The sequence below is a fragment of the Ursus americanus genome, chromosome 15 (assembly GCF_024610735.1).
Source record: "Ursus americanus isolate L20-20 chromosome 15, mUrsAme1.1.p, whole genome shotgun sequence".
In the NCBI taxonomy this organism is placed as follows: domain Eukaryota; kingdom Metazoa; phylum Chordata; class Mammalia; order Carnivora; family Ursidae; genus Ursus; species Ursus americanus.
This window is the reverse complement of record NC_142141.1, coordinates 60,105,635-60,114,000: the sequence shown is the minus strand read 5'-3', so window position 1 is coordinate 60,114,000 and position 8,366 is coordinate 60,105,635.

The following is an 8,366-nucleotide window of genomic DNA, read 5'->3' as shown; positions in this document are numbered from 1 at the left end:
TACGGTCTGGGAAGCAGGGATTTTTGTGCAGGACTCACAGACATCGAGAACTGAACGAAGTCAAGCTGGCATGGATGTAGGACCTGGAAATTCAGGTGCAGCCCCTTGTCTGGGATCCTGTCTTGCTGTCTCCCAGAACCCACTCCTGCCTCGGTCTCCCTGGAAGTCACGGCCACATGATCTTTTGACCCCAGTGCCATGCCTTTAGGCAAGTTCTGAGCCTTAGTTTGTCATTTATAAACAGGGACGTAATAGAACCACCTCAAATATTTGAGAATGAAATTTCTAGCAAAGTACCTGTTGCACTGAAATTTGTTAGCAGGTGTTCACTATAAACCAGTAAGTGTTATGACTTGCTGAAGATGTGCAATTAGACCTCAGCCTTGCCCCGTGGGCAGCGGGGAACAGGGACATTCTGGGTGGGGACGACAGCATGGTCCTACCTTGGCTGACCAGGGGCCCAGCAGGAAGGCAGGCTGATTGGGGTGAAGATGATGGGCTCCTTGGAAGGCAGACAGAGGAGCTGGATGCAGGAGGACCAGGACCCAGGGCCCTTCCGAGCATGAGGCCGGGGAGGAAAGTGGCTGGCCCGCCACCTTTGCCATCACTGAGCCATCACCACGGGCCTGGGTTTGAGGGTCCTGGCCAGCGCGGCCCGAGGAGACAGAGAGGCTGGACGCACTGACATACACAGGAGGGGGTGCCCGCTGCAGAGAGAACACTGAGCCCCTCCCGGCAGCTCTCTGTAGAATGTACATCCATGGTTGGCAAGTTCATCGAGCACTCAGTCTGAGCCAGTCCGTGTTGTCATGTTGTACCTGCTGACCCACTGAGTTCTCTGACCCACTGAGGCCACTGTTGTCCCCATTTACAGATGAGGGACATGAGACACAGAGATCGGGGGCACATATCAACCTCCATGTTCAAATTCAGGGTACCCCAACTGCACTCCTGTACCTCTCCCCACAAGCCCGTGCTCCTCTGGGATTGCACACGGGACCTCGGGGCATCGGCATCCCCAAGCTGAGCTCCCTCCTGCTTTCCACTTCCAATGCACTGGGAGTCAATGTCTCTCTGCTCCCACAGCCACCTCCGGGGGCAGGACCTAGCAAGTGTCTCCTGCGTGACCACACTGACCCCTAAGATGCCAGGCCCGCTCAGGCGTCTGCTGCACTTGGGCCCAGGTCAGCAAACAGCCATGCTGACCATATAAACACCCCACTTGAGCATGCAGGCTCCCTGTTCGAAGCCCCACAAAGCACCTCCCTGTTCCCCTTATCTGCAGCCACGTTTCCTAAGGCCAGACCTCAGAACGTTATTCCCGGGAGATGCTCTCTGCAAACGTCCTGCAGAGCACAAGCACTGTGGGTCAGATACATCTGGCGAAGGCGGCAGCACCCTGTCTGCACTTCCTGGGACCCAGGGAGCCCGTGAGCACATTCCAGGCTCTGTGCCTCTCTCTCCCCCACACCTGCATCCGCTCCCACATCCACACAACCCCTCCCAGCAGCCCCCGACAGCCCCCTCAAGTCATGAGGCTTTCTCCAGCCCTGCCAATCAACCTCAGCACTTGGCCGGGCTGGACACCCAAAGCTTATCCCAACCCCCGTTCAAAGGAACTGGAGAGAGACTGACCGCCTGGGGCAAAGCCAACCCTGCTGCCCCTCCTTCTCCCTCTGAGCTGGGCAGCAGTTCCGTACATAAAACTGTCATGCTAAAAATCTCTGTTCTCATGGGTAAGAACTCCATAGACTGACTTTTAGTCTAAGTTAAAATGCACGGACACCCTCAAAATTCATTCTTGAAACATCACCAGCTGTCATGGCTATCGTCCTGCAAGCAAGGCATGCCCTGTAGAAATATTTTCTAGGCACAGGCTTTCCGTTTGATTTAAAAATACATGCTGTTTATCTCTTGGCTGTTTCCGAGGGCTTGAAAGAACTGTTTTCAAAAACGTGTCATCATAATCTCACTGGGAAATGAAGTGCGGGATTTTCTGCCCACCCAAGAGATGGAGCTGCCAGCCCGTGCCCTCTCAGCCTTCCTGCGCTCCAGCCTGGGGGCACACACCTGCTGCCCTTTCTTCTCCTGCGGGCCATGGCGCAAGCGGGAGCCGCCTTGGCTGTGAGCCCTGACAGGCCAGGGATGGAGGGAAGCAAGAGACCGTGTCATACTGACCCAGCGCCAGGCACAGAGTCACAGGGACATACCCATCCGGGAGAGGCTGGGGGAGGCTGGAGGAAGAGGAGCTGGGAGCAGAGGGACTATGTGCGGGAGACTAACATTTTGCAATGCCGTGCACCAGAGCTGGCCACGGGCCACTTCTGCTCACGTTCCTCACCCTTGGCTATTGACCAAGTAAAGCAGGACAAATACATACAAGGTTTGAAACGTTTACAATGTGTATGTTCTTCAAACACAACGCGCCACAGGAAGACTTCCCTTTAGAATCGAGTTTCCCTTCTGGATTAGTTTTCTAGGGCTGCGTACCAACCTACAAAACATTGAGCAACCTGGGGACTCGAGCAGATTCCCATCACCCATGTTCACAGCAGCGTATTCACAACGGCTGGAAGGTGGAAACAATCCGTAGATGGGTGCATAGACGTGGTGTGGTCCATCCATAGAAGGGAACATCATTCAATCATAAAAGGAAGACGATTCTGACACCTGCTACAACATGGATGAAACTTGACGATATTGAACTGAGTGAGAGAAGCCAGTCACAGAAAAGGCAAATACTGCATGATTCCAGCTGTAGGAGATGCCTACAATAGTCAAATTCGTAGAGACAGAAGGTAGAACGGAGGTTGCCAGGGCTGGAGGATGAGAACAGGGAGTTACTATTTAATGGGAACAGGGTTTTAGTTTGGAAAGATGAAAAATTTCCGGAAATAGTGCTGATAGTTGCACAGTACTGTGCATTTAATGCCACTGAATTCTATGCCTACAGATGATTTAAATGATAAATTTTATATATATTTTACAATAAATAAACCTAAACAAACAGACAAAGCCCCACAAATTTATTATCTCACGTTTCCATGGAGCCCGAGCATTCATTAGCTTGATCCTCTGCTCAGGGTCACAGCCAACAGTGTCCCTGTCTGGAAGCTTGGCTGGGGAAAGAGCCACATCTGGTGTTGCTCAGGTTGTTGACAGAATATATTTCCTTGTGGTCACAGTAATGAGGTCCCTGTTGTCTTGCAAGCTGGCAGCCAGAGACCACTCTCAGCTTCTCGAAGTCACCCTCAGGTCCTTGTCATGTGGACCCCTCCATAAGCCCCTCACTCCAGGAAGGGTCCAGTCCCTTGTGAAGGCTCACCTGATTAGGCCAGGCCCATCCAGGATACACTCCTTTTTTATTAATGCAAAGTCAACTGATTAGTAACCTACTCACAGGCATATCTCATCACAGTCACTGGTTGCCTGCAATCCAGGGAAAGGATGGTACAGGGCATAGCCATCAGGGGACAGAACATATGGGGTCGTCCTAGAATTGTGCATACCACACCTTCCCATGTGTATTGGCCGTCCCATTAAATCTGATTTAACCTATGATAACCAGGCGACGATGGGTGCCCACTGAGGTTCTCTGCTTGGTTTGTAGCGCCTTCACTGAGGGATGCAGAAGGAATAAAAATGAGTCTTTACCCTTCTGAAGGGCTCAGCCTGCTTTGGAGACCTCGGAAGCATCAAATGCAAGACCCAGACAGTTGGGAGGGCCCGTGAGAGCTGCTCCATCTCTCTGGGAAAGGGAGCCCCTTGAGGTTTTCAATTAGTTTTGCTGGCTGGTTTAATGGTCTGGCTCCAGCTGTTGCCTGGGCTCGAAAGGAAAAAAAAAAAACTGGGCCAAATAAATGACTTTAGTTATCCTGAGCAATATTTGTGTTGATCATCAGGTCTGTGGTCCGGACACTGTCAGTGCTCGGAGGATGCAGGGACAGCAGTCTCCACCCAGGCTGCCTGGCAGAACCACTGAAGACGCTAAGACAGCCCGTGCCTGGGCCCCACGGCCCCCAGACTGGTGATACCAGGTTCTCCAGAGTGTTCTCAGCGCTGCTCAGGTGGTTCTAATGGGCGGCCCAGGCGGAGAACCAGTAGGTTGGATAATCATTTGGGGAACACGTCCTAATAAGATAAAAATTAGAATTCAAGCTGATTTCATTGAAGGGTATTCAGCTTATTAGAGCAAGAAGCGAATTCCTGCAGGGAGTGCTAATGCAGTCTGGGAAGAAATTGGTTCAGGGCACATCAGGGAGGAAACGGCTTATTTCGGGACAGGCGCAGTCATTCGAGGAGGATTTATGGAGCACTCCCCAGTGCAGGTGCTCGAGACACAGCCAGTTGTGCACGAGATCGACGTGCTGGCGGTCTCCCGGGTATGTGCAGGAGCCACACGTGTCCCGAAGCCTGCTACGATCCTGGCCGGCTTTCCGTAACCACAGCACAGCAGGGTTCAACTCTACCACCCTGCACTTTCTAGGCGAGAAAACCATGTCACGGTGTGGTAAGAACAACTGCCTCTGTGTCTCCGGGATATTTATGAAGGAAAGGATAGACTGTGCTGGGTTTGCTTTAAAATCATCTGAGGCAGGTGTGTGTGTACGTGTGTCTGTCTGCATCAGGAAGCCCCGTCTGCACAGACAACAAGACGAGCCCAAATGCCGCTTGTTGGCCCTGGATGATGCTTGCACAAGGAAGGGTCACTGCAGCCTCCTCCCCACACACGTGCCTTTGAAATTTCCCATAAGAAAAAAGTTAACACAATTCAATTGCTGAATCAAGAGACAAAAGGAGAACATTACGATTAAAACTTTAAAGGCAAATGAAAAAGCAAAAGCAGAGTTCAGAGGGGGGCCGAGGACCACTGCTGATGACCAGACCCTCCGAGACATGGACCTTTTCAACCATGAACATCATCACCTGTGACGAACGTGAAATCCCCGCCCCCGCGCGGCTCTCCAGGTCACACCCGCGGGAAGTCAGCCTGCGGGTGCCAGTGACGGCCCAGCAGGCTCGTGCACGCACCTGTTGAGTAACGGACAGCTTTCATAAGTTTGTGTTTTTATTGTTTTGTGCCGTTTCCTGCTTAGGACTAGCCAGAGAAAGCCAAATAGACTCCCCTCACTCACCACCTAGGGCACCCCACTTCTAGTTACCTGCCCCCACCCCCCCACACCGACAGCTTTCATACGCACCCCCTCCCCGAGCCACTCCTCTTCCCACTGTGAGGTTCCCCCCTCCTCGGCCTGCCTGTGAGTCTCTGCCAAACACAAGTGACAGTGGCCGACTCCGGGCCACAGCACGCTCCGAGTCAATAGCCCGTGCTGTTCTCTCTTGGTGACATCCATTTATTTCTACAGCCCTCGCCCAGACCGTTTTCCCGCACCTCTGCACACAGTGTGTGGCTGCCCCTGGCTGGCACGGCGCCCTTCTGCTCCTCCTTCGTTGCAGCTGCACAGGTCACCTGTCCTTGGGCAGTTTCCCCCACGCTCCCACTACCCCCGGGACATCCCCTCAAAGCACCTGCCCCCTCCCGCCATGGTCCTGTTCCTCTTTCTGCCCTTGCTGGTCTCAGGACTAAAGTTACCAGATAAAATACAGGATGGGGGTTAAATCTGAATGGCAGAGAAACAACAAATAGTTTATTGGTGTAAGTATATCCCAAATATTGCATGGGACATACACATACTTAAAAAATAGATAGACATTGTTTATCTGGCAGTCAAATGTATCTGGGTGACCTGTAGTTTTATTTGCTCAATCCGGTGACCTTGCCCAAGGCTTTCCCAGCTGGCCTGTTTGCTGGTTCCATATCCGGACACCTTGGAGGTCCAGACAGCCCCGGCCTCTCTGCTGCCTCTTCCTCTCAGCCCCGCTCCTGCACTTCTCCAGTTTCTTCTCCAGCATGCCAAGAAGAAATATGTACCCCCCAGTCCTGTGAGGACTTGGCGCAAGAAAAGATAGCCTCTGGCATCAGAGACACTACCCCCAAGACTTCGAAGGAGGAAGGAGAGGCAGGATGCCGAAACACCCCACGGAGCACGTACACTCAGAGCTGCTGGAGGTGATCCCCGCCCTGTCTGCGCTCCCCCAAAGCTGGGCAGGGGGCCCTGCCTACTGCCCACGAGCCACACGGTTACATGTGTCATGAATCTGATCCTCAAAACAATAGTATGTGGTCATGTTTCCCCACGGTTCAGATGAGGAAACTGAGCTCACGGCAGGGCTCAACCCACTCTCTGACCACATCATCGGACTGGTGGCCCCTCTTGCCCAACAGACCAAGCGGTAACAGTGAACACAGCTTCCCTTCTGCCTCCTGATGCATCCAGGCTGTGAGCTGAGACGACAGAGGCAGGAAGACCCCGCGGAGTTCAGGAGTGCTTAACTCCCTGCCAATGGTTACCTCCTGCGCTCGGGACGCATCTGCTGGTGCCTGGAGTCGAGCCACGCTCCCAGATGCTGGCTACTAGCTTAGTGAACTGCAAATGACATTTGTCTAGTAGAAAAGATGACATCAGAGGCCCTACAGCTACTGCCCTGTGGCCTGCTACCCAGTTCGGAATGCTGGGATCCAGCTTTTTCAGGCATCTCTCGTCCAATTGACTGTATCAGTCTCTGCTCCTCAAATGCTCACGAAACCGCTTGGCCGCCTTACTGCTCCCCGCACTCCTGAGTGGAGACAGTCGCCCATGAGTCGTTGATCCGTGCTCACCGTACACTCTTCTCTGAATCATGTTCTTGCAATTGTTGAAATTATACTTGAACCTCAAGATGACACACTCGTGTTTACCAGGTATTATATAGGCTGCAAATCGAGATCCCACATTCAGTAAATCACCGACATTACGATTAGTCTACAGGCTGATACTTGTCTTGTCCTCAAGTACCAGCACTATTTTTTAAAAACAGAAAAGGCGGTGCTGGGGTGTGGGGTGAGTGGCAGCAGACAGAGCCTGGGAGCTGGCACCAAGCTTGTCCACCACCTCGAGTGTCACCCCGGGGCTTTAGGGCTCAGACCCCCCTGGACCCCTGCAGTCGCTCCCTCCCTGAACAACGAAGCAGGTGGGCAGGGTCCCTAAGCCCCGGCTGTGAGGAGAGGCTGTTTCAAAGCTCCTGAAAGCAAAGTTGTGCTGTTCCTCAAAAGCATTGGTCAAAATGAAGAGCCCAACAGTATTCCCCGAAAGCACTGGTTTTTCATAGATCTCAGCCATCAGACATTAGAAAAGAACGTGTCTTCTCGAACTCATCTCTTTGGCCCCATTGGCCTTCTTCAAGATTCTTGTACCATTTCTTTCTCTCCAGTCACTCCCTCCCCCATGTGCTTTTGATTCACAGAACCGTGAGAAGGAGAAACATTCCCCTCCCCTTATTCTCACCTCCTAAGTGAGTCCAAAAGCAGTCTAGAGGGGGAAATACATACCCGAAATAAACACGCCAAACCTTGAGTTACAAATGAAGTTTGAAAGCTCACGGTTTGGGAGGATTCTGTCACCTGGGGTTCCAGCAGAGAAACAGAAGAAGAATACATGGGGGGAGCAGGAGAGAAAGGTAAAGGAACGGCTTCTGCAGTCATGAGGCTGACACGTTGAAACCCATAGGGCAGGCCAGCAGGAAGGGCCAGCTAGAGACTCTTGGACAGGGGCTGGTGCTGCAGTCTTGAAGTAGAATCCCTTCTCAGGGAGTCTTCAGTTTCGCACTTAAGGCCTTCGACTGATTAGACGAGACCCACCCACACCAGGAAGGGTTATCTGCTTGACTACACAACAGCTCCACAGCAGTACCTAGATTTGGGGGTGATAGCTTAGCCAGGGCATCACATGAAATGGATCATTGCAAACACAGTAGAATTAACCTTCCCATCAGAGTAGGCCTTCATGAGCGGCCTGACATCAGGAGTGCTGGTGTGCGAGCTGCCCCCAGACGGCAAGCCACACACCACGGGTCCTCAGCCACCCTCTGACTGTGTGGGGACAAGAGCCCTGTCCTCCAGCCTCCCACCCAAAGTGAGAGAGCACTGGGTAAGAATTCATGAGAAGCTCTCAGGTCTCAGTCCCTAGCCCCTTGCTAGTCCTGCTGTTATAGAGGAGAAACTGAGGCCAGGAAGCAGACTGCCCGAGCAGTATGACTGCCCCAGGAGTGCGGATCCAGGACTGGACATCAGCCTACAGAGTGAGTAATGGGTGCAGGGCTCACGTGCAACACGCTGTCAGTTCCCCTTGATTCCGGGTGATGTGGAAGAGACAGGGTTACCCATGTAGCTCCCCACTTCCCCCACCCCAAATCCCTCCTACACCCCTGTGTGAGAAAAACAATCCAAAATAAAAAACACAATCTATATTGGTAACAGAGAGCCACCC